Below are 27,751 nucleotides of genomic sequence, written 5' to 3' on the forward strand. Positions count from 1 at the left end.
GGTATTTGGAATCGCATTCCCCTTTGAGCAACTTTCAAAGTGGATTTCGTCGTTTCCGCTCCACTACCGACAATCTTGCTTATCTTGAGGGTGAAATTCAAGACGCCTTTCTCGACGGCGAACATCTTGTTGCTATATTTTTCGACTTAGAGAAGGCGTATGACACCACATGGCGTTACGGAATCCTAAAACAATTATACGACTGGGGTCTTCGTGGGCATATGGCCCACTTTATTTCGAAGTTTCTTCACGAGCGACACTTTAGAGTGCGTGTGGGCTCTACTCTCTCAGGGCGCTTTGTACAAGAAAATGGTGTTCCACAAGGCAGTGTTCTTAGTGTCACGTTGTTTGCTGTCGCAGTCAACAGCGTTTTTTCGCAGATCCAGGCTCCTGTGTCTGGTCTGCTTTATGTTGACGATCTTGTCATTTTCTGTCGCTCCCGCCACCTTCGCGGCATTACTCGACAGCTTCAAACTGACTCTCAATCGTCTCGTTCGCTGGTCGAATGAGACTGGATTTCGCTTTTCCACCGAGAAATCCCAATGTGTTCACTTCTGCCGGCAGCGTACGTGCGTTGTAGACCCGGACTTGTACCTCGATGGCACCCGTTTGTCATTCGTTGATACAGTCCGTTTCTTGGGTCTGGTGTTTGACCGTCGCTTGTCGTGGGCACCACATGTACGGAATCTTAAATATTCTTGTCTTCGAGCTCTGAATCTCCTTCGTGTCCTTTCCCACCGCACGTGGGGTGCTGATCGTACTGTTCTACTTCGTTTATACCGTAGTCTAATTCGGTCCAAGTTAGACTATGGCTGTATTGTCTATGGTTCTGCTCGTGCTTCTCTGTTACGACAACTTGACACAGTGCATCACCTGGGTATTCGTCTTGCTACTGGCGCCTACCGAACAAGTCCCGTCACCAGCCTGTATGCTGAAGCCAATGAACCTTCGTTAGTCGCAGTAGACTACTCCTTAATTATTCTGCGCATGTGCGTTGTTTTCCAGACCACCCGTGTAGACCATGTCTCCGTGGTGGTCGGATATACGAGCGCTATGCTGCACGTCCTCGCGCTACACGTCCATGGTACATCCGTGCGTGCGAGAGCCTTCTTGCCGACGATTTCGTGTGGCCCTCTCTTTCGTTGGTTCGCTTTTGTGCTATTCCACCATGGCTGCTCCGTCTACCTCGGCATGATTTACGTTTGTCTCTGCATTCGAAACAGCAAACTAGTTCCCAGGTGTACCATCAAGAGTTTGCCGCACTGTTAGATCAGTACCTCGATTTTAGTGTGTTCTATACGGACGGTTCTAAGGATGGGATTCTTTAGGCTGTGCCTTTGTCACCGACGAGGGCAGCTCAGAATTCAATTTGCATCGCCTGTGTTCCGTGTTCACTGCCGAATTGACTGCACTTAAGCTTGCCTTGGACCATGCTCTCACGCTTTCATTACGTCGTGTGCTTGTTTGCACCGATTCTCAGAGCGTGGTTCTGAGTATACAGAATGCCTTTAGTATGCACTCTCTCGTGCAGGACATTCTTCTGAAATGCCATCAATTGCAGCAACAGGGTTGTGTCGTCGTTGTCTGCTGGGTGCCGGGTCATGTCGGCATCCGGGGAAACGAACTTGCTGATATAGCGGCCAAGAACGCCGCCTTGGCCGGGGTTGCACTGGAGGATAGGCTTCCTCGCTCCGATCTTCGTTCCTATTTTCACATCTTGATGCGCTCTCACTGGCAAGCCGATTGGGACCAGGCCATTGAGAATAAATTGCATGCAGTCAAACCACTCCTAGGTGAGTGGCGTACGTCCTCGTCCGCTCGTCGTCGAGATGAAGTGCTCCTGGCGCGTTTGCGTATCGGACACTCTCATCTGACGCATAGGTACTTGCTACGGAGGTTGAACCGTCCGTATTGTGAAGAGAGTATAGTTCCCCTGAGTATTCAGCACATTCTTGTGGAATGTCCTGAATACTCAGATCTCAGAGAACGTTATGGACTGCCTTCTGTTCTTACCCGTGCTTTGGGGGATGATAGTGATGTTGTTTGCCGGGTCCTTGAGTTTGGGCATGTTATTGGCGTTGCTCACGTTCTCTGAGCTGTTTTTAGTCTGTTGTCCTTGTTTTATTGCTGCTAAATTTTTATATTTTGTCACTTGTTTTAAGTTTGTTTTTGTATATTGTTATTGTTATCTTTTTATCTTATTTATTCTTTTATCTTACACTTTTGCTTTTTTCCATTTCTTATTCATTTAGCAGCACTCTCGTTCCTTTGCACTGTCTTCGTTTTAGCGTGTAATTCATTTTTAATCTTTCAGTCCTGAGCAACGTTGTTCATCGTGACGCGGACATATAGCCTCGTTGCTGACGTCCCCATTATCCCCCATTCATTCATTCATTCATTCATTTTAAGGCTTGTCCATATTTTGGATCAAAAAATTATGGCAACCCTAATCATAGGGACCTACACAAACGAAGCACTGTTGCTATGTGTAGATTTTACTTTATTTATTGTTTTTCTTATATATTGAAAATGTGAATTCATTTTTTTTTCTTTAATTTTTGGGGCCCCCAAGAGCGTGGGACCCTAAGCTATAGCTTCTTTAACTTATACGTAAGTCCGGCACTGCATGGATGCTAAACAGGCACTTCACTTAGTCAAAACTCCGACTTTAATTATTAACAAGACGGGAATCGAAGGTATGCACATCATATAACATGTGATATGCCTACTAAGCTAATTGAGATATATCACCATGACAAGTTTGTTAAAGATTGAATGAGTTTCATCGATATCGTGATATATATCGATTATTATTATTATTATTATTATTATTATTATTATTATTATTATTATTATTATTATTATAGGGAATCCGTGGAACAAGAGCCTGTAAGGAGCAGGGAATCTCGGTGCGGCTTTGACACTAGTAACCTAGTTAAAATGTGAGGTCACCACATCGGTTCTCCCTTGCCGGTAATGCTCGTTTCCCTGCCGCCTTTAGCGTGGGAGATCCTTATTCGATTCCCGGTGGGAGCTTATGTGGTTCGGAATCCACGTTAATCAGTAGTCTCGTTTCATATAGCCTCGCTGCTGAAAGGGACGTTAAAATCAATTCATTGTTTCCGTGCCGACACCAGTTGGGTTTTGACATTGAATACACTATCGCTCTTTCACTTTTGTAATCTCACGGAAACAGGTACACCAGTTAAGGTAGCATTTTGGACTAATAATTATAATTATAATATGTATCGCTTTAACAACTTTGAATACTATTATAGAATTTTTATGCTAAATAGTAATCATTTTTTTTACCTCATGCGAAAAAAATTTAGAAATAAACCTTCTTTTGTTACACAAATTTGTTCTTAGCGTGAATACTGTCGAATTCTATTCCTAGTGATGATAAATTTTTCGGTATTGATTCAGTACCGCGAATCAATTGGGAAATTGAGGAACTGACCACACATTACTCTTCTTACAGAGCCGAACTAGTCCCGTCACCAGCCTGTATGCTGAAGCCAATGAACTTCCGTTAGTATATCGTCGCAGTAGACTACTCCTTAATTATTCTGCGCATGTGCGTTGTATTCCAGACCACCCGTGTAGACCATGTCTCCGTGGTGGTCGGATATACGAGCGCTATGCTGCACGTCCTCGCTCTACACGTCCATGGTACATCCGTGCGTGTGAGAGCTTTCTTTCCGACGATTTCGTGTGGCCCTCTCTTTCGTTGGTTCGCTTTTGTGCTATTCCGCCATGGCTGCTTCGTCTACCTCGGCATGATTTACGTTTGTCTCTGCATTCGAAACAGCAAACTGGTTCCCAGGTGTACCAGCAAGAGTTTGCCGCACTGTTAGATCAGTACCCCGATTTTAGTGTGTTTTTTACGGACGGTTCTAAGGATGGGGATTCTGTAGGCTGTGCCTTTGTCACCGACGAGGGCAGCTTAGAATTCAATATGCATCGCCTGTGTTCCGTGTTCACTGCTGAATTGACTGCACTTCAGCTTGCCTTGGACCATGCTCTCAGTCTTTCATTACGTCGTGTGCTTGTTTGTACCGATTCTCAGAGCGTGGTTCTGAGTCTACAGAATGTCTTTAGTATGAACTCTCTCGTGCAGGACATTCTTGTGAGATGCCATCAATTGCAGCAACAGGGTTGTGTTGTCGTTGTCTGCTGGGTGCCGGGTCATGTCGGCATCCGGGGAAACGAACTTGCCGACACAGCTGCCAAGAACGCCGCCTTGGCCGGGGTTGCGCTGGAGCATAGCCTTCCTTGCTCCGATCTTCGTTCCTATTTTCATATCTTGATGCGCTCTCACTGGCAAGCCGATTGGGACCAGGCCATTGAGAATAAATTACACGCAGTCAAACCACTCCTAGGCGAGTGGCGTACGTCCTCGTCCCATTGTCGTCGAGATGAAGTGCTCCTGGCGCGTTTGCGTATCGGACACTCTCATCTGACGCACAGTTACTTGTTACAGAGACTGAACCGTCCGTATTGTGAGGAGTGTATAGTCCCCCTGAGTATTCAGCACATTCTTGTGGAATGTCCTGAATACTCAGATCTCAGAGAACGTTACGGACTGCCTTCCGTTCTCACCCGTGCTTTGGGGGATGATAGTGATGTTATTGGCCGGGTGCTTGAGTTCGTGCATGATATTGGCGTTGCTCACGTTCTCTGAGCTGTTTTTAGCCTGTTCAGGGTGTCTACTGGTCATGAAAGTCATGAAAGTCATGAAAAAGTCATATATTTTGCTAAGTGGTCATGAAAGTCATGAAAAAGTCCCTTATTTACCCAACTGGTCATGAAAATCTGAAATCTCAGAGTATACTTTTATATTTCATACTTTTATACCTCATACTGCATGTACTGAAACAGTTGTATCAGGTCAGTAATTGTGAGAATTTCCCCCACCAGTTAGTGCTGGCTAACTGGTACTTTACTGTCTTCCTAGCTGCTCCCCATTTCATCTTCTAGTCTCTGTAATATAGTAACAACTTTTTACTGTCCAACTTTGATCTGCTGTTTCTTTACTTCTATTAAATGTAAATTGTGTATTTTGGCCTTTAGACTTATGCAAATAATATTATTCGTTTGAGTTTGCAGATTTTAAATTTGATGATCTATTTTTTTTAACGAATTTCTTTTATAATTTGTTTTGTCTTTGGGCAGTTCTGTGAGTGCTTAATTTTAGACAAATTTCTGCTAGATGGATAATTATACTCAGAATTAAAACTTCAAATACAGTATAGAGTGATTAACTGGTAAGAGCAGGCCCGTATTTAGGTAAGTGCTATTCTGTGCTCGAGCACAAGGCGGCAGATTTTTAGATTCTTTCTTTAAGATTCACAATAAGTGATATTTAAGACTAGCAACCCGCATAGTTCCGATGCACCACTGATGGTAGGGGGTTATTATTACTAATGGTAAATTCTTATCGCCATGGTCATGAAAATTTGAACAAAAAGGTCATTAAAAGTCATGAATTTACTTTCTGGTATTCCAGTAGACACCCTGCTGTTGGCATTTTTTTTATTGCTGCTAAATTTTTATATTTTGTCACGTGTTTTAAGTTTATTTTTGTATATTGTTATTGTTATTTTTTTATCGTATTTATTCTTTTATCTTCCACTTTTGCTTTTTTCATTTTATTATTCATTTAGCAGCACTTTTGTTTCTTTGCACTGTCTTCATTTTAGCCTATAATTCCTTTTTAACCTTGCAGTCCTGAGCAACGTGTTTGATCATGACGGGGACATATAGCCTCGTTGCTGACGTCCCCATTGACCCCCATCATTCATTCATTCATTCTTCTTACAGAGCGCATTTGTAGGAGAAAGTGAACTGTAGTATCAGGTATTCTTTTATTGCACAAGAAAGACAGCTATACATAATGAAATAGGTACTTTTAATGTAGATACAAATATAATTTTCTATTATTATAACTTTTCGAAATATGAATAGGGATTTATCTCTTGGTTACAGGATATAGTGTAATCTGATAATAATAACCTTGAAACTTACGCATCTACACATGGAATATTTATTTCCAAACGGTGGAAGTGAAATTTCATATATGGCTACAACACATACAGTATTATACAAATAGTACAACATATATTATTAACAGAATAATTTTACTATTTGTATAATACTAATATCTAATATTAACAACGTTTCTTCTGTAACTTCGCAATATTGTATATTTCTTTGTATTATTCATTAGCTTGGTTGGGCTTGTTTAAACACTTCTCTTTTACCTACTTATTACCCATACCTTAACATTGGATAAAAATACACTAGCTTTCACCGGGAATCAAATCCAGAATCAATGCACTTGAACCATTTGGCCACAAAAAGACATTTAAAAAGAAGTTTCGATTTTGTTAGGAAAATTGTGATTAAGTGTAACATTTAAAAATATATTTAAAAATGGATATGGATAAAACGCACTGAATTTCCTCGCTCGAATTTCTTGAAAACTATACCACCACTGGCAGAGAAGCGACGGAACGCCAACGAACCACAAAATTGTTCCCCTAAAATACGTTAAATCGCCTTTGCATTAAGGTGAGTCTACAAACATTTAAAAAAAAAGTAAAAATAAAGTGCCCTGAGCTGGGCGTGAACCACCAACCTTAGGGTTATTAGGTGCGTGTTCTTCCGAATTCGCCACGGAGGCGATTGTGAAGACACAGCTTGTAGAGTGATAAATCGTTGAAGTATTTTTAATATTTCTAATCAGAGTGCTCCATTAACCGTGTATATTTGACGATAACTGTTTGGAATCAGATCAAATGCACTCGTCATGTAATTTTATAACAAAATGGCAAGCGTCTATTTACTTTTTTCATAGTTCTCCCATATTCACTCGCTAGTGATCGGCGACAGTTGCCAACTAAATTCATACAATTATACGCACCCATCTCAAGATTTTTCACTTCATGATGTAAAGGCAGGAGTTACTCTTGACCCCCGGAGCTCAAGTATTGTCCTTATAATAACAATTCGTCAGGGAAAAGTAATATATAATAATAACCGCATGCACATGACTGGGATAGTTCGTGTTGGTCCCTTTGCGATTCTCCGTGACAAATCAAAGGAGCGGGGATCAAAATGAAGTCCTCGCTGTTACGTGGTGGTAACTTCAATATCCCCGATTCTAGATATCTGCTTCGACTCGACGAATCCGTGCCACTAGTGGCACACTAGCGGCAGTCCTTCGACGCGTCGCTATATTGACGATCGCCATTTATCAGCAAGTGGGCCACTAGGTGTTGGCGACGTTTATGGCATGGAGAAGCTAATAAACAAACAAACCATTAAATAAATCTAAAACCTTATAAAAATGTTTTCCCAAAATTTACATCTAGCAAAATCATTTGTTGGTATTCCAGAACTGCAAATTCACCTGTATTCATAATTTACTTCTATCGTAGTTTTGATATGAGAATGACCCTGCTCCCGCCAAGTGAACTTTGTGGTGGACAAACACCGTGTGCGTGGGTTTTCTCGGGGTTCTCCCGTTTCCTCCCACTTTCTTCATTCCACCATTTCATTCATTTCTCATAATCACCGTCTCCTTTAGCCTAACCGGCATAACCGTGGGACGTAAAACTCAAAGATTTCATTTCATTTTGATATGAGAATGATGTGTCTGAAACTGTAACACAGGTCATTAAGACTTTTTTTTTTTTTTTTTTGCTTTAGTCAGATTTAGCAGTTTTACTTAGCAGCTAGTCAATTTGGATCTGTGATTTTAGAGTTTTAGAGATTTCCTTAAATTTTTCATTTCTACAACAGTTGGCAACTAACACCATTAACGTATCTCTTTCGATATTTCCATAGGCAATGGCTTGGTCACTCCCAGCATATTTCATACAATAAACTACGGTCTTACTCCATTAATCCGAACTACATTTAATATCCAACAACTCTGTACATTTTCTCTTAAATCTGCAAACTTTCTACTAGGTTAAAACTGAGTATTTTCTATTTTCTTCCTTTCTTGCTAAAATGAAACATTTGACAGTTGGGCACTTTCTTCGTATATTGAAAGCAACAGGGATTAAGTCCTTCTACACTTACATGAGAAGTAAACAAACTCTTTTTAATTCGTGGAATTGTGCCAATGCACTAGGTCTAGAGAGTTTTTAATTTAAGATTATTATTATTATTATTATTATTATTATTATTATTATTATTATTATTATTATTATTATTTTATTGACTTAGGTTTTCCTGAATATTAAGCAATATTTCACAAAAAGCTGGTATTTTTAAACAAATGTGTTCGATATCAAGTTTTCATAAAGTAGTCACTCTCTCCTATAAATAATTTCAGAGGGGCCGCGGTGGCTCAGTGATAAAGCGTTCACCTTTGGTGCATGGGATCCTTGGTTCGACCCCAGCTCGCACCAAGTGAATTTTGTGGTGGACAAACACCATGTGCATGGGTTTTCTCGGGGTTCTCCCGTTTTTCTCCCACTTTCTTCATTCCACCATTTCATTCATTTCTCATCATCACCGTGTCCTTTAGCCTAGTCGGTATAACCATGGGTCGTAAAACTTAAAGATTTGATCTCAAATAATTCCAACCCAAACAGTTGCAGGAAGTATGTCATTTGGAATAAAACAAACTACACTATAAAATTCTGAGTACAGTATTATTATTTTTTAAATATACAATTCTAGCGGACCTTATTTCTAAATCGAAGGGTAAGAAGACTAAATTCACTCTTATTATTATAGATTAATTTCAATTGAAGCAGTTAAAATAGTTGGGGAAAAATTAGAAAGCCATACCCTATATTCCAGTGTGCCACAACCGGATAACAGGCACACTGGCGTGCCCAGCAAATTACAAGAATATTTGTCGGGTTTATTTTATTTATTATTATCAACGATTCTCCCATGGATCAGCTGTCTGTATACAGTTAAACAAACAAGTATCACGTTGAGGGAATGAGTGTAATTATTTACTTTAATAGTAATAGAAAGGTATATTTTCTTGTATTTTCTACCGGGAATAACTGCATCCGGTCTAGAAAGCTGGGGCTAACAACGAAGGAACCCGATGTGCCAAACACACACCACTCTATAGTCATGAGTGCCACAAGTCCTTTTCTACGTCTTGGCACCCTAAAGGTTGTTGCCTTCAAAGAGAGAGAGAGAGAGAAATAACTTAAGTCTATTGCACTTCCATGCTTAAATAAATACATTATGTAAATAACTGTTTCGTTTTCTGTTTTTATTATTATTATTATTATTATTATTATTATTATTATTATTATTATTATTATTATTATTATTATTATTATTATAAATTTCTTAGGAAATTGACTGCCATATGTATGCACACTGCTCTCCCGTGCAGCGCCTCGTGTATGATTTTCCATACATACATATATATTCTAAGTTTGTTGTGTTCGTTCTATAGGTGTGTTTGTAATTAGATGCATATGGCGTATAAGTCAAAATTTAATGTCCACGCTACGTATATGCAAAACCATAGACAAAGAAATTTATGAACAAAGACATTTATGGCGCTAAAACAAAGGACAAAAATGAAGAATTACTGGCGGATTGTTTCCCGTTGTGCACAGGTATTAACGGTTAACAGTGTTAAATTTAAACACATAGTTTTAATTAAGCACGAATTTAACTTATAGAGTACAGTGCGGAAAGGCTGAGGAGTTTGCTAGGATCGTTACAATATCGAACCCCGAAAAATATACTGCAAACCTGTCCGCAAGCCCTCCGTAATGTCCAACAGATGTTGTGCATTAATGCTCATTTCAATGCAAACCTATATAGACCTACGCACTTCAATACTAAGCGAAGATACAGAGACTATTCATGAGTTCCAGTATTAAATTCTCTCACCCAATGTATTCTCCTAACATGTCTCCCAGCGATTACAATATTTTTTGGTATCTCAATCACTTCCCAGTAGGATAGCTTTAACTAGAGACCATTGATTAACCTGGTATTGGATGTTTCACTTTCTTACCTTTGGAGTTGACAGTCATGGGTTGGACTTTTACACGCAAATATCTAATATTAACAACGTTTCTTCTAGAATTTCGTAATATTGTATTATTTCTTTGTATTATTCATTAGCTTGGTTAGACTTGTTTAAACACTTTTCTCTTTGCACCTATTCCTTAGCGTTGGATAAAAATACACTAGCTCTCACCGGGAATCAAATCCAGAACCAATGCACTTGAACCATTTGGGCACAGCAAGGCACATTTAAAAAGAAGTTTCGATTTTCTTAGGAAAATTGTGATTGGGTGTAACATTTAAAAATATATTTAAGAATGGGTACGGATGAAACGCACTGAATTTTCTCGCTCGAATTTCTTAAACTGACTCGTGTTAGGCTGTAGCTATTACTGAAACATTTATTTGGGAAATGTGAATAAAATAATGTGTTTTAGAAAACTTTGTTCGAAGCAACTTACGTCCAAAAGTAAAGTATCCATTCGTCATATTTCTGTTAGAAATAACTTATGCCATACATTAGAATTATTAAGCAGATAATTGTATGTGAACTATGAGCAAAAGCGTCTGAGTACTTTCTGAGAAAATCGTTAAAAAAGTCATCCCCAAGAATAAAATATCCCTTGTATATCTTTTCAGGACAAACGAGTTATGCTATTTATGAAATACGAACAAAATTGCCAGAGTAATTATCGACAAAATCGTAGGGTAAAACTTGCTCCGAAAAGTAATATACCACTTCTAGCTTTTTAGGATGATGGAATTATACCATATCGTTAGGTTATTTATGTAACATTTATTTATGAAATATGAACAAAACTGGGTCAGGCGTTAATGGGAAAATCGTCGAAGAGTAGGCTAAACTACCTCTTCTGAATGTTTACAGGACGAACGAGTTGTGTCATATTGTCAGGTTATTAATGATACATTTATTTATAAAATGTGATTGAGAAAATTGTTCAAAAAAATGCATCCCATACAGTAAAATACACCTTACGTATTTTTTCAGAGCAATGATTCATACTATATTTGTAAAAATACAAACAAAATCTTTACAGCCGTTTTTGAGACAATATAATGATTTTAAATTTTCATCCTTCAGTAAACTACCCTTATTTTTAGGTGTCGGAGGATATAGAATTCGAAACGATAGTGTTATGAACACAAATCTCCGGGTGTAGATGAAATTCCGGCTGAGTTAATTTTAGCTGGGGGTGAAAAATTGTGGAACAAGATACACAAACTCATTCTCCTTATATGGAACAAGGTAGAATTGCCACAAGAGTGGAAAGAATCAATCATTGTTCCAATTTACTAGAAAGGCGACAAAACTGTAATAATTATCGAGGCATTTCTCTTCTATCAACATCCTATAAAGTCCTTTCAAATATTCTTTTAGCAAGACTGACCCCATACGCAGATGAAATTATTGGAGATTATCAGTGCGGATTTAGACGAAATCGATCAACTATCGACCAAATATTTACCATTCGCCAAATACTCCAAAAAAAGTGGGAATACAATACCCCGGTACATCGACTATTTATTGATTTTAGAAAGGCGTACGACTCGGTTAGGAGAGAAACATTATACAACGTCCTTACAGAACTTGGAATACCGAGAAAGCTAATTAGATTAATTAAGATATGTTTAAATGAATCCCAAAGTAAAGTCCGGGTAGGAAAATTTTTGTCCACGAGTTTTCACGTCGAAAATGGCCTGAAACAAGGAGATGCGTTGTCGCCATTATTATTTAACTTCGTTCTGGAATACGCTATAAGGAAAATCAAAGATAGCAACCAGGGCCTACAGTTGAACGGTATTCACCAGGTTATGGCATATGCTGATGATGTAAATTTAATAGGGGATGATAGGAGAACAATAGAAAGAAATGCAGAAATCTTATTAAACTCTTGCAGGGACATGGGTTTAGAAGTAAATGCAGAGAAAACTAAATACATGGAAGTGCGTCGGGACCGGAATACAGCAAGTTATGGATGCATTAAAATATTAAATAATACTTTTGGTAAAGTGGATAGTTTCAAATATCTAGGATCAATATTAAGAGAGGGAAATCATATTCACGAAGAAATTAAATGTCGACTCAAAGCAGGGAATTCGTGTTACTATTCGGTTCAAAATCTCTTGTTGCCGCGAATTCTGTCGAGGAATTTGAAGCTTAAAATATACAAAACGATTATTATGCCTGTTGTTCTGTATGGCTGCGAAACATGGTCACTTACTCTGAGGGAAGAACATAGACTGAAAGTATTTGAGAACAAGATCCTGAGACGAATATTCGGACCCAAGAGGAACGGGAATTTGGAATGGCGGAAACTTCATAACGAGGAACTACACAATTTATATGATCTACCCAACATTGTTAGGGTCGTCAAGTCTAGGAGGCTTAGGTGGGCGGGTCATGTAGCTAGAATGGAAGAAAGTAGAAATGCTTTCAAAGTCTTGACTGGAAGACCAATCAGAAAACGACCATTAGGAAGTCCTAGGCGCAGATGGGAGGACAATATTAAGATGGATCTCGCAGAGATTGGAATACAAAGTAGAAACTGGATGCAGTTAGCTAAGAATAGAAGTCAGTGGAGAGCTTTTGTGAACGCGGCATTGAACCTCCGGGTTCCATAGGCCATATAGTTAGTTAGTTTTTTTTAAAGTGTTATAAAAACTTCATGTCTAGAATTCGGTCCAGATACGTCAAACAGTATGGCCTCTATTTGAATACATGAAAAAGCGTGACGAACCGACAGACGAACAGATGGACAGACATCAAAATTACTTTTTCGATATGTGGGGGCGTGAAACTTGAATTCATTGAAATCTCGAATTCGATTTTTATCACTATTACTACAATTTCTTCTTTCGTCGCTCGAACGTGAAAACGAATAGGAATACAACGACACGTAAGGTGATAATTTGTAATTCGCAAAATTTAATGAGTTAAGTTTAATGTGTTGCCGTGCTAGAAAAAAAGCTTATGCCTGTTTGTTATATCATTTTAATATCAGTTTTTCACGCTACTATATAGTGTAGAAATATGGTATGATTATCGTTCATATTCATGCTATCTTTTGGAAATATTCGTGTTCCGCATACATAGATCTGTATAATTTAGCTTCGTTCAACGAAAACATTCCTTACACAGACTTATGATTGCATTTCGAAATCGTGTTTTTGTCATCGTTGGAATTTAGTAAATATAAGGATAACACTCAAATTAGTTTTTGACTTTTAAAGAAAACCAAATTTCTGTAAAAAAAAAAAAAGCCCAAAAGAAAAAAACTGCGGCTGACTTAATCCCCACCCTCCTTGTGCAGTGCATAATAAAACGCAAGTGTTATATAAATTATCCCCTACTCTCATTCGTTGCCGCTAGCACAAATTATAAATAAAATTTTTAAAAAATCATTCCTATAAATAAAAAAGGCCATCTAATCAAAGTAAATAATTAAAAAAAATAAAAATTAAAAATAAAGTAATTGTTTTTAAGCACTCAGGTTGTTAAATATATAATTTGCTTGTAGTTTACTTATTGTATATTATTTGTTTAATCATAGTACATAATACTCGTAATTTTAATCTCACGTTAAATTCTTAACCGTAATCGCTCGTAATTTTACAGTGTATTATAAAGATTTATAAATTATTTGTTTTAATTTGTTTTTTTTTTATTCATTATCTTTACGGCAAGCACTTTTATCTTCCTCAATATCTTTTCAGCGGCCGGTGAAAACGGGAACTGCTTATATAGTTTATAATGACCTTTCGTGGGTGCTAAGAGCCACAAAGCCAAAGTTTAAAGCAAATGGTTAAAAAAAATGTCGTCTGTTAGCAATCCAAAATAAATCGTCCTATTCCCAATAAACCCACAAAGGTCGGCCATAATTTCTTGCAATTGTGGATATGAAAAAAAAAGAGAGAGGGAGAAAGTCAATACTCTAAAAAGAAAAAAAAACACAAGCACACACACACACACAGACAAACGATAATTTGACATCAGCTTTTTCCTTTCTTCCTTTTTTTTTTTTTTTTACGACAACAAGCATCATTCGATGTAACGTCATGTCGATATAACAAGGGGTAAACTTGGGAAGACTGTCAAGGTCGCGTATGTTATTTTTCCTGTTCTTGACACACAAATCCGAAGTGAGTTGTCTGCTGTTCAAGAACGGGCAGGTAACATACAAGACCATAAACTGAAAACAATAACTGTTTGCAATAGTACACGTATTCTAATACTGAATAAATACGTCGATTAAAGGATACTATCAATAAGTTATTTCCTTATTATACTGTTTCGGTTCTTATTAACATCAAAGTTATACACTTCCAATAATGTTTTGTTAAAAAAAATGGGATGGGATAGGATGGGATTCGATGTGGTGTCAAAATAATAAAATATCCACGAGTCCGCCACTCTATCCACCTAACCACAGAGGCTACGTTGTATTTGTTCTTTTTTCTTAAGAAATAATCTTCATAACCATGGTGCGTATCGCTTCGAACCTTAACATAAGAGTTTTTCTGTTTAATTCTATATTTTCGTACGACATCTTAGTTACAGAAGCTAATTTATATTTGGCAGGCAATCTACACACTAGGTTTTAACCAATAAATGCAACATTTTAGTTCAGTATCCAGTTCCTTGATCCATCTCCTCGACTTCCCTACTGAATTCCCTCCGCAATCGTGCTGTACTACTGAAAAAATCCCTAGAAATCATCGTTGCCAGTATACACAAAACCGAGCATAATTTTGTTTTTGTTTATATTTTTATTATTTTATTATATTTTTTTGAAATATCTCCTTAGATGGATTGCTCTCTATTATCTCCACATACTAATAACTCAATTTTACCCATAAACGTAAGGAAAAAGGAATAAATACGGAAAATCGTGAGTTACAGTATACGCGCAATTTTTTTTTTTTTTTTTTTTTTTTTTGCGCATGGGAGTACATCTTCATATATTTAAGGAAATGTTTATATGAAAAAGGATACTGTTTTGTGTTTATTATTTCACAGTTTTGTAACCTGGGGTGTTACCAAACAGACATGAGAGACTTTTCGACCCAGATTTAGGAGGAAGTGGTACCACCTTCTAAATGTTGTCATCTAGATTTTTGGATGGAGGACTTTCTTCAAACGATCATCTTTGTATTTCTACGTAAAAAGGGCCCTTGGAATACATATGGATTACAGATTGGAACTGTTCAAGAATCTGAACTTAGTGATGAAGAAGATCTAGTGGATGTGATTGGTGAACAAATAAATTTTTCAGTGAAGTGTTCAGGAATAGTTTGTGCGCCCCCCGAGATATTTTGTTGTGTGACTAAATTTATTTGTTCTGAAAAAAAAAAGAGGTAAAATAAGCCTCAGCAGAAGTAAGCCTCTTGGATAGGTAACTATCCTAGAAGTTTACGAGCTGGTTACCTTGTCTCATGACTGTTCAGTGGTAGGTGCTGCCCTCTACGAGTTTTCGTGGTTGTGCCGCAAACCTCCCCTCTTCAGTTGTGATGAACAGGTAAGCTTAGAATTACCTACTTTTTCGTTTGTAGGCATTTTTCTATATGAAAGCATGTTATATCCTGTAAATTTATATTATTCAGTGCTGCGTGAAAAGTTAAAAGTGCAAAGTGATTTGAAATTGCAAAATGAAAAGTAAGAAAGTTAAGTTTTGTTAAATTCGAAATTGAAAAAGAAAATTGTGTTGTTGTTGTAGAAAATGTACTACCTGTTTTACGAAACAAAATCTAAATTGAATTGGACATATAGATGTTAGTACAAGAAGACTTCTGGTATGTATTTGTTAATTTTCTATATTTGGCATGCCGACTGAAAAGGAACATTGATTTGGAATTTATTTTGCATATTCAGATAACATCCTTATTAGTAAACTTTTTCTTAAATTGCTGTTTCGACTAGATAGCGGATAGTCAAATTTACTTGATTTTTAACTTATATTTGTTCGAGTCAAAGATTTCATTTTTAAGAAGTTATTTCTGCATTTGTTTCCGATTTTGGCTTATTAATAAAATTTGTTATATTTGTTTAGTTGAAATTCAAATCTTTAATTCTATATTTAACCTGAGAAAACACCGCAAAACGTACTATCCGAGCGGTTTAGTATTAATTTACTTAGATACCGCAACATGCGGCAACTACTGTGGGAAACTCGGTTTGGGAGTGAGGGGGATGATGGACGGTAGGGTGGGAGAGTAACTGGTGCGAGCGAGTACAGTTCGATTAAGCGGTCGTTCGGTTGACCGACGTTCGGATAATCGACGCTCTACTGTACTTTAAACCAAAATATAAGAGATAATAATAATAATAATAATAATAATAATAATAATAATAATAATAATAATAATAATAATAATAATAATAATGAGTCGATAATGAATGCTAGCTGCAAGAAGTACAAATTCAATGGTGATGCGAGGTAAATTGATTTATAATTTTACTTTCTAGCTATGGAAGTATCGAGACAAAAATATGTCAATTTGTATTTATTTTTTCAAGCAATCTCTCCAGATTTTCCCTGTAGTCTAATAAATTAAACTATAGCAAAATGAGTAACATATTTACTCTCAAATACAATATATTCATTGATAAGTTTTTCAAACGCGTTCCTTTTTTTTATCCTTCATCTTAAAGACTAAGACGGAATTTCTCTGCTCTAACTGCTGGCTAGCAATGTGGCAGGTGTCACAAGCTTGATTTACAGCATCTCCTCCCTCCAAATGATCAGAAGGGAGCATTTCTTTGGATTTCACACAAACATGGCATTCACCATATACCTGGCAACTCTGAGAAAAAGTTTGCCTTTGGAGAGTAATAAACTATCGTAGAAGTTTTCAGAGGGCAACAACTACATCCTCCTGTTCCCCGCTTCTTCACCCCGAACCTGTTTCCATTATTTCCATTTCCTCCCTTTTCTCTGTAACATCAAAACAAGAAACCCCTTTGCCATTTTCGTCTTCAGCATCCTTATCCAATAATGTCTGCTTATGTCTCCGTTACACAATACCTACTAAAGTTTGGAGAATAGTGTAATAGTCCAAGAGCCCAGACACATTGATTTAACCCAACGAGGTCAAAAGGTTTGAAAGTCGATTCTAATGTGAAAAAATCTCAGGAATTCGAAAATGTAACTCTTACAACCGTAAACCAGTCATGATACGCGCTACAGGGTGTTTAAGAAGTAAAAGTGTTACAATTGTAAGATTTCACCTCATATAATTTTAAAAATAATAACTTCATTATCGTTCAAGATAGAAACTTCTTTCTTGATTTATTTCCGAAAATATACTCCAGATCTCAATCTCAATAGTAAAAACTTTTTTGTATGGCCGCCATTTTAAAATATGGCACCTGAAAACGGAAAAAAGTCATTTCTGAACTACAATTCTTGTGTTTCAGGACTAATAACTAGGAAACAACTACGTTTTCGAAAACAATTTGAAGTAAATGTAATTACGCATTTTATGAGCTTGCAAATGACACCTATATCATTGCTATATCTTTAAAAATAATTGAGCTAATTAATTTTATCCGGACAGCGCGGGACAACGGTATATTGTACAAATATACGGGATACATATGTTTATACGGAAATCTATACGGAGCATACGTTATACATGTGCTACAAACGTACTGTCTTTTTCGCGCTTAGATGTTCATCATGCCGCTGTCATATCCAGGAGGGTTTGTCCTTCTCCCTCTGAAGTGTGTTTGAAAGCAACACTAATTTTTGCACACCATAAGACAGACTAACGTATACAAGGCACCGGGAAATGATAATCATGGAGTGTTGACATACAGATAGTCTTAAAAAGATTTTTTTTTTACAAAACTTTTAAATCTGAAACGTGTTTTGTTCAAACCTAATACTAATATGAAGGTACAAAGTGTTCAAACGTAGACAAAAAAGAAGTTTTAAACATATATTACTGTCAGCAAGATGGGTACAATACAAATGTATTTTATTATATTTTTGAAAGAAGTATTAAACAATTTCCTCTATTATTTTATGAATATTAAAAAGTAGATTTCTAAAACATTGTTTGGGTTTTAAAACGTTGAATGTCAAGGATAAGTTAAATATCATATTTTATTTTGTTTTTTACATAAAATAAGTATCATTCACATTTCTCTTTCGGGCTCTCTCTTTTTACACAATGAAGGGAAGCAAAACAGTTGTGACTATCTATTCTCTTGCCGTGATTGGTTCGTCAGAATGCAAAATGAAGTACATCAAACAAGAGCCTTCAACATGCATTGAGATAAGGTTGGGTATATTTTCTCTCTTTTGTATGACTTGAAAGGCAGAAGTTTTGTTTTGCTTGATTGTACAATTCATTTTCAATATTTGCATTAAGGGGAGTACTTGAGCCGAGTCAATCTCCCTCAGGCTACGCCACTGCTTTGGTGCACCTTATTTTATTTTTGCTGATTCCACACATTTGTCAAATCTCAATAACACAATAGAGTACTGTGTCTCCAAGAAATTATCATAGTGTTCCTAGATAATTTAGACTCGACAGTTAATAGTACACTGAAAGAAGCAAGCCTAATATGTAACATGTGTTTTAGTTATAGTAACTTCTTGTTAGGCCATCACTGAAGTTCAATCCCCAACAAACCAAATATCTATGTATATTTTTTGCAATTTTGTTTCATATGATCTGAATTACTTTATTCACTTTTAAAACATACAACATTTAGAAACGGCAGAATTATTTTAAAATTACACCACGAATCTTGCACACGGATAACAAAAATTAGAACCATAGAACGATAAGAGGACGGTAAAAATGTGAAGTGAAATTGAAAATAATTCTTCCCTTGCATTAATGTGAATCTTGATTTTGTGATCGTTTTATTTGTTTAAGTTTAACGTTCCCTTTAAGGACCAATACTATAAGAGAGTTATATCTACGACTTAAGATGAAATCTGAACCACAGTAATGCCTTTAGTGGTCTTCTCCTTTGTTGTACGTAGTCCCGGCTTCGACTCCCTGCGGGATCTTCTGTGGTACGGATCCTACGTTAAGCTATGGGTCCACATCTCCTATAGCCTCCCTGTTAAATGGGACGCTAAACTGAAAACCAAATAATGTTCCGCGGGAATCGAAACCGGGACCTTCTGCACCAAAGATCCGCATGCACTAGCAACTAGACTAGCGGAAAATGTTGTGAATACAAATGGTAAGCGTTTGTACACATCCCGGATTCCATTCTAGATGTAGATAAAACTTTGGTTTTAATCAAGCATCGTAAGCTAATAAGAAAATTTAAAAAAAATATAAAACAGTCTAAAAATGGAGAGAGTACGAGCCAATGTACTGATCATATATCATTCCATTAAGAAAGTTACGGTCAAGTAGACACTTTGGAGATTACAGCATCAAAGCACAAAAATAATTATACTGGATAGAAGAAAAGTACAATTGGTTATAGGTGTTTCGTTAAAGCGGTAAAAAAATAAGTATTTGTTCCCTACTTATCTGAGATAAATAATTAGAAGATAATTGCAAAGTAATGCTTATTTGATGAAGTGGTAAAATAAGAAATGATGAGATAATTTTGTGTAAACTTACGAACATTTTGTTGACTCATCATCAATCCCATATGGCACCAATTGGAATTGAATTTATGATCCACCTCTCAAGAGGTGAACGCACTGTTACTAAGGCAGCACGGACCTACCTACCTAACTTTAACATTTCAATTACACACACACACATATTTTTGTTGTTTTATATTTGGTTTTATAATATTAACATTAGAAAAGGTTCAATATATCTTTCTTTATAAAATAAGAAGAAAAATGGAAGAATCAGTTTGTAACAAAATAAAGATTTATTATATCATTCAGTTTCAAAGTCAATATTTACTTCATATGTTGATAGAAATCTTTTAAGTGGGTTTGATATAACGTAACTCGAACCGACAACTTCTTAGTATGAATATTTAACGACTAATAAGCGATTACCTTTTGCACGATATGGATAGTTCGATTAAAAGAAATATATGTGGGATTGATTTATTGGAAGCCTTTCATGACAGCAAATGACAGGAGATTCTGAATTAATATTTCCTAGTCCAACTACAAACATGTTAAGGAATGTAATTATTATTGTTTTCCTGCGAACAGTAAACATACTTGATACAACTACAATCCTATACTGTAATGAGTTAAACTATCATATCTGAATATAATTTAAGTAAACAGAATTAATCTTATAACAACGTTCGTTGTTAAAGGAAAAGGATATAAAAAAGGAACAATTTATAAAAATTATATCGTAAACTAATTAAGATTATCTCCATCTTCTATCCATCTAATTGGCAACTTGGTCTAAGAAGAATACAAAGTCAGAGGTCAGGGATAAAAAAGCGCGCCAGGTATAAATTTTAAAAAAATAGTACTTACTTGGCGGAGATCTGTTCGGGTTGAATTTCTCTTCTAAAATAGTTCTGCAGTAGGAACACTCCAAGGTGCAATGTGGTCTTCGGATCTCAAGTAATGGGCTGATACTTCGCCGATGTTCGGGGTTCGAACCCGGTCTAAGGGACGCGAGGTCCAACAGATAGGTATCAGGAGATACCGCAAAAAGGCCAGTTTTACCACATCGTGTAAAGCAACCAAGTAAATCTGCAATCTGAATACTTGGCCTGAACTCGCACACATGATTCCAAAACTTTAATAACTCATCCAAAGTGTCCTGCGTTCCCCCATAGCGAAAGAAAGCTGTCACAGTATAACTATTACCCTTAGTTTTCATGGCAAAAAAGGTAGCTGATTGGAAAAGAGAACTGTGTGCGGTTAAACGAGTAACCAACGACAAAAAGTCTATCTTAATATCTATCTGCGATAAATGCTTAACAAATTCTATCATATACCATTTGTTATAGCGACTATTAAACAAATATGTATCCATCAAATAATTGTCTACCACATCGTTATAGTGGGCATTGTGCTCAACAAAACATGGCTTTATACCATTATCCAATCGAAAATATCTAACTGTAGACCTAGAATAAGCGGGGCGACCATTACGTTGTACCACAGGGAAATGAAAAACTTCGGCCATTGTAATGCACACAACCAAGTATGTGTTAAAGGTTTTAGTCGTTAATACAAAATAAAGAAGCCAACAAATTTCTGCTTGGTACAAAACTAAATATTCTACACCTTCTCGGTGGTACTAAATAGTACAAAATACTTAAATTGATACAATGGTACAACACTAAATTCCCAGCTGGTACAAAATAAAATATTCCATTCAAATTTTATTAATTCTTCACTTCTTTTTTTGCCCGGTACAAAACTAAATTCCGTACATATGCCACTCAAATTCATTTATTCTTCCTTTTGACCTCTAAAATAATAATAATAATGATTTAAAATTTAATTTTCCGTTTTTTCACTCTCTCCTTATCTCTACTTAATTAAAAACTATCGTTTCTACTAATACTGTATTTACCCATATGGAACTGTCTCAAAATTATCTATTCATTTTCTTTTACTAGATGTAACCTGATAAATTCTAAGATGTGGATAATTTCCAAGTAAAGTTGCTGGATAAAGCAGAAGATCGAGAGAATCGAATTTCTATCCAGCAGAAGTGTTAATTAATATAGTGTCTTGCTGCCCTTGGTCTAAAATGCGTGCCGAAGACTGTAGAAGAAAGAATTTGTTTTCAAATTTCTGGAGTGGGGCTAAAAAGCTTGTTTGTTGTATAAAAGGTATACTCCAATATGGATTTTGTTTTCTAAAGCATAACGAGTTTACTGAATCGACGCCCTACTAGCGGGTTTCTAATGCTTGGTCCTCTTAAGTCTGCTCCAAATAAGCATAAGGAGAGAGTAGAATTTTTTGCCATAGTGGCTTAATTCGTATGTATTCGAAAATGAAAAGTCGCAATAATGCCATATTTTTTATTTTTTTACTATGTACTAATTGATCTACTCGCAGCAGGATTAGTTAAAATGAACCTCCTTCAAATTTGTTTCTTCGTTACAAAAGGCACATAAAATGGTCTCTCTTTGCTTTTCCTCCGTTTATTTGTAGAGCACAAAAAGTAGCCGGAAAATCTGAATACAAAAGATAAAATGGTCTTTCTAAAAAAGCCAACAAATTTTCTGCTTAGTACAAAACTGGATGGGTCACACAGATTTATATCTTTGTATATTTTGAGTACTACAAAATTAAATAAAATGCTCCTTCCCCGTTTTCTTGGGGCATGTAGTTGCTGGTGACCAATTACTAAATGTGGAAACACCACCTCAATATGTGGGGCTGTTTACGAGTTATTAGGTTTTAAGTATATTGACCTTTGACCTCGATGGTCATTATTTTGGAACTTGTAGTACCTGATGACCAATTACTAGATTTGGAAACACCATCTATATATTTGGCTCCGTTTTCGAGTGATTAGGTTTTAAGTATGTTGACCTTTGATCTCGATGGTCATTATTTTGGAACTTGTAGTACCTGATGACCGATTACTAGATTTGGAAACAGCATATCAATATGTGGTGCCGTTTTTGAGTTATTAGGTTTTAAGTATGTTGACCTTTGACCTCGATGGTCATTATTTTGGAACTTGAAGTACCTGATGACCAGTTACTAAATTTGGAAACAGCATCTCAATATGTAGCTCCGTTTACGAGTTATTAGGTTTTAAGTATGTTGACCTTTGACCTCGATGGTCATTATTTTGGAACTTGTAGTACCTGATGACCAATTACCAGATTTGGAAACAGCATCTCAATATGTAGCTCCGTTTACGAGTTATTAGGTTTTAAGTGTATTGACCTTTGACCTCGATGGTCATTATTTTGGAACTTGAAGTACCTGATGACCAATTACTAAATTTGGAAACAGCATCTCAATATGTAGCTCCGTTTACGAGTTATTAGGTTTTAAGTATGTTGACCTTTGACCTCGATGGTCATTATTTTGGAACATGCAGTACCTGATGACCAATTACTAAATGTGGAGACACCATCTCAATATGTGACTCCGTTTTCGAGTTATTAGGTTTTAAGTATGTTGACCTTTGACCTCGATGGTCATTATTTTGGAACTTGTGGTAGTTGATGACCAATTACTAAATGTGGAAACACGACCTAAACATGTGGCTCCGTTTTTGAGTTATTAGGTTTTAAGTGTCATACAAACGACGTATCCCACATAAACTATAAGACCCAGGTAAAAGTAAGTGTGGTATTGGTAATCAGCATGGTCGGAAACCCACATATGCCGAGTTTCATAAAAATCGGAAATGTAAATGTTTCTGCGCATGCGTGTTATTTGTACTAAATCGGATTTGGCATACGCAACCAAGTGTGTGTGTATACTATGTTATTTAGGGAATGAAAAATAGGTCATAGTCTTTTATGACCTGCTCGTTGCACGTAGTCTGCTCTATTGAACCGGAACCAGGACTGCCACTGGAACAGTCTGTAGTCTAGTGTAATTTTTCTGCGTGTACGTGCAATGTGTAATTAATTAGAAATTTAATTTTACTGCGCATAAGCAATCAAGTGTGTGTGTGTGTGTGTTGTTATTTTTTTGTTCTCTGCTCTATGATGTTGCTATAAAGTGCTCGTAAAAGAGAACGGGGGTGTTATGTCTTATTTTATGTTTCTGCGCATAGCCGTAATCTGCTCCTGAACTGGAACAGTCTGCGGTCTGCTGTGTGTGTGTGTGTGTTGTTATTTTTTTATTCTCTGCTCTATTATGTTGCTATAAAGTGCTCGTAAAAGAGAACGGGGGTGTTATGTCTTATTTTATGTTTCTGCGCATAGCCGTAATCTGCTCCTAAACTGGAACAGTCTGCGGTCTGCTGTGTGTGTGTGTTCTGGTACCATTGATAAAGAGAACGGCAGTTCTGCTCCGGCGGAATCGGAACAGTTTTGCGCATATGCGCAGTAGGTCAAAAATTGGTCTCCATTCTCTGCTATGTTGAAAAAAAGTGCTCATAAAAGGGAACGAGTGCACCCCTGCTATCCTATATAGTCTTATGTTATATGTGTTATGTTACGTGTTTGTAGTCTCTGTGTAATTTCTGCTATGTTAAAAGTGCTCATAAAAGGGAACGAGTGCACCCCTGCTATCCTATATAGTCTTATGTAATATGTGCTATGTCATGTGTTCGTAGTCTCTGTGTAATTTCTGCTATGTTAAAAGTGCTCATAAAAGGGAACAAGTCTTATGTAATATGTGCTATGTTAAATAGGTGTATGGACAATGTTTTATCTGCTCTGCTATGTGTTCGTAAAGTGCTCATAAAAGGGAACGAATCTTATGTGGCATGTGGCAAACTCCCATATCCCGAGGTGCGCGTAGCCGGCCAATCAGCGTCAAGAGAACGGGACCGGTGCCGGCCAATCGGCGGGGCTCCCGCGCCAGCCAGTCGGCGCAGTAGATAGGAGGTCGTAAAAGAGCATGACCAATCAACGTCAAGGGGCGTGGCCGGAACCGGCCAATCAGCGTCAGGGGGCGTGGCCAGTCAATCAGCGTCAGGGGGCGTGGCCAAGGGGGCGGGGTCACGTGACCTGCGCCAGCCAATCAGCGTCAAGAGTTTGCGCATGCGCAGTAGGAAAAAAACTGCGCCAAGTGACCCCTATCTACTGCTGTTCTATTCTGAAGAGTGTATGTATCATGATCCTAGGATAAAGAGGGATGATGTAGCTGCTTGACTAAAAGTCTATAATTTCCCTTTAAAAAAACAATTTAAAAGGGTTAAGAAACATTGGGGTTGATATAGGTTAACGATTGGGAATAATTCAAAAATTCAACCCCAGTAGTTTCACTTAAATGGCATAATTAACATTTAATGCTAATTCGTATACTTTTTCTTCAGGTCGCGATTTGTATTAAACGAGGAGCAAGATTTGATTTAAATAAAAAGAACATGTGAGGAGCTAGCCCCCACTTACACAAGAATGTCTCAATTGTACTAAATTTTAATCCTTCCACCCATCCTTGGTATTAGGTTAAGTAGTAAACTTGTAAACATATACAGGGTGTTCATTTATTATGTAGTCAAAATCTGCTGGTGAAACTCTCACAAAAAAAAATCCATATGAACGTAGGGCGAAAGTTTTCGAGCTAGGCAGACTCTAAACTGGAATTTTCTAGTTTTCGGCATCCCGTAACTTTGAAACAATGCGTTTTCCACCCTATGTTCACAGGGACTTTATTGTTTAGGAGTGAGGATTTCACCAGTGGATTTTAGCTACATAATAAATAAACACGTTGTATATGAAGTTTTAACAGGGTGGGGGGAAATCATGACTTTAAAAAATCATTTTTGTTGATTTTTTTTATTTAAATCACTTACTTTTAAAACTATTACTTAGGCAAGTGTCATTATGTTTCAGAAGCAGGGCTGGATGGAGCAGGAGCGGCTGCGGCAGGTGGTGGTGACGGCCTCGCAGGAAAAACAGGGCTGGATGGAGCAGGGGCGGGTGCGGCAGAAGGAGGTGGTGGCGGCCTCGTAGATGCTGGTACACCAGTTAAAAGGGTAAATATATTTAAATATCTATATATGTTACGATCCTGCTTTCTGCAAATCGTACCATTAAATTCAGTTATTTGATTTTAATTTGAGAAAATGGATTACGTGGGTGGAAAAAATGAACAATTTTATAAAATTAGAATCGTGTAATTAGAAAATATAAAGGTTAGTTTTCTTTTAATGAGGAAAGAATTTAAATGTCAAAACGAATAAAGTTCGTAATTCATGTTTATAGAGGTGAATATGATTCTAGCCCCGAGAGGGCAAAAGATCTACGAAGTTGTACCAAGTAGACCATTTTGCAACAGTTGCATCCTGTGTTATAAAATTAGTTGAAATTAAGGAAGAAAAGTTAAAATAGAACCGTAAACTGGTAAAGAAATGTACTAGTAAACGTTTCGCGTATGTGGGTGTAAGAAGGGTGATGTAGGAAACTAGGGTAATAATTATTTGAAGTTGAACATCGTAAGGGCGCCATGTTAACGTAATATAGCACATTACTTCTTTTGACTCTTCGAACGGTTCGATTAACATGAGTTCCCAAGTTATTGCAAAACGATAAATAGTTCCAGTGAAGATTGTGAATAATGTAATAATAATGTAAAATATATATGTATACGGTGTTAATGAACTACTGACAAACTGTAAGAAGTGATTCCTTACATCAAAATAAGAAAAAAGTTAATAAGACATGTGGCCAAATTTCAAGAGGCCCTATTTCGAATTGGAGGAACTGTGAATGGTGGTCCTTATCAGCGTAAGGGATCCGAAAATGCATTTTTCATTAATGTTCAAAGGGTGTACAGAGAACTATGCACTTTTCGCCATTTTTCATATTTTGATGTGATGAACCATCTCTTACAGTTTGTCGGTGTAGTTCATTAACACCATATATATGCGGCAAGAAATATTTCGTCCGGAATTTTTTGTCCATTTATATTCAAGGAATTGAAAGAAAACACCCATACTAAATATTATTTCTTGCCGTGCATTGCATTGTCAGTGCATATATGTATAATCAAATGATTAAACTTCTTCGAATATTATTTATTTTCAGATACCGCCAGAGTCCTTATACCATTACACTGACTATAAGGCTACCGGAAAAATCCTCTTGTCATTCAGATTACTCCGTAGTGAACAAGGCCAAGGTGGAAAGGCCATATATTTCACACAAATCCCGCCAGAATATCCAACCAAAGTAATTGTTCGCAACAACTGGGATGAAGCCATCAAGAGGTACGAGGAAGCTGCAGAGAAAACCTCGTGTGTTTTCGGATTTGAAACCAAGCACCTTCACGATGTTAAATTTTGCCGCATCGACGATGGTCCCGGAAAGCCAGTAAGAGATGTGTGGTATGTCACATATGACATAAATCTAGAAGAGACTCCGTTTGTGTTGTACTTAAGATAATGGTGTAATGCAACGTAAATTGTATTTTGGCAACACTTTGCAATATTTTATAAGAAGTGGCAACCCATGCTAAAAATGTTGTTTTACATCTTGGCTAGTACGTTCATAATAAAATAACACAAAAACAAAATATTGCAATGAACGTACTAGCCAAGATGTAAAACAACATTTTTAGCATGGGTTGCCACTTCTTATAAAAAGAAGAAAAAACTTCTAGATTTATGTCATATGTTAGGTTGCCACATCACACCTTATATTCTGAATCATACATCATTCTTTGTACGATAAGTTAACAAGTGTTTGCGTCTCGTTTAAGGTTTAATTCATTTTCTTTGTGTTAATACTTTTTTTTGTATCGAAATAAAAGCTTCGAATTAAACTGTGATATATTTATAATTTGTGACATCCTGAATTTCATATTTGTATGTTTCTCATATTGGTGGGTTCTTTATTATTTGTTCTTAATGTGTTTGCACTTATATCTTAAGCTCAGAGCAGCTGAAACAAATAAATCAATAAGCTAGAATGTCATAGTTAATCAATGCAGGGTTGTATACTTACATTTGGATGCACACATAATCTTTCCAAAATCATAATTCCACAGTTGAAATGAAATGAAATCACTGAATTTAACGTCCCATGATGATGCCCTTTGGACTAAGGGAGACGGATGATGAAGGTACGGAAATACTAATGGAAGGGTTGGTTTAATAAAATGTGGGAGGAAACGGGAGCACCCTGTGAAAACCCACGGACACGATGTTCTTCACATACTTGGCC

General features: G+C 36.8%; 1 long non-coding RNA gene across 1 annotated transcript in view; it reads left to right on the forward strand.

Annotated features, from left to right (window-relative positions):
- Positions 1 to 27,074, forward strand: part of LOC145670563 (uncharacterized) — a 51,314-nt gene extending 24,240 nt beyond the window's left edge. The window contains exons 2-3 of the long non-coding RNA XR_014128335.1: positions 25,421 to 25,563; positions 26,615 to 27,074. This is a non-coding gene — a long non-coding RNA (uncharacterized LOC145670563). The remainder of the gene's footprint in view (positions 1 to 25,420; positions 25,564 to 26,614) is intronic.
- Positions 27,075 to 27,751: the final 677 nt, after the last annotated feature.

This window comes from Thermobia domestica, chromosome 14 (assembly GCF_964235325.1).
Source record: "Thermobia domestica chromosome 14, izTheDome1.hap1.1, whole genome shotgun sequence".
In the NCBI taxonomy this organism is placed as follows: Eukaryota; Metazoa; Arthropoda; class Insecta; order Zygentoma; family Lepismatidae; genus Thermobia; species Thermobia domestica.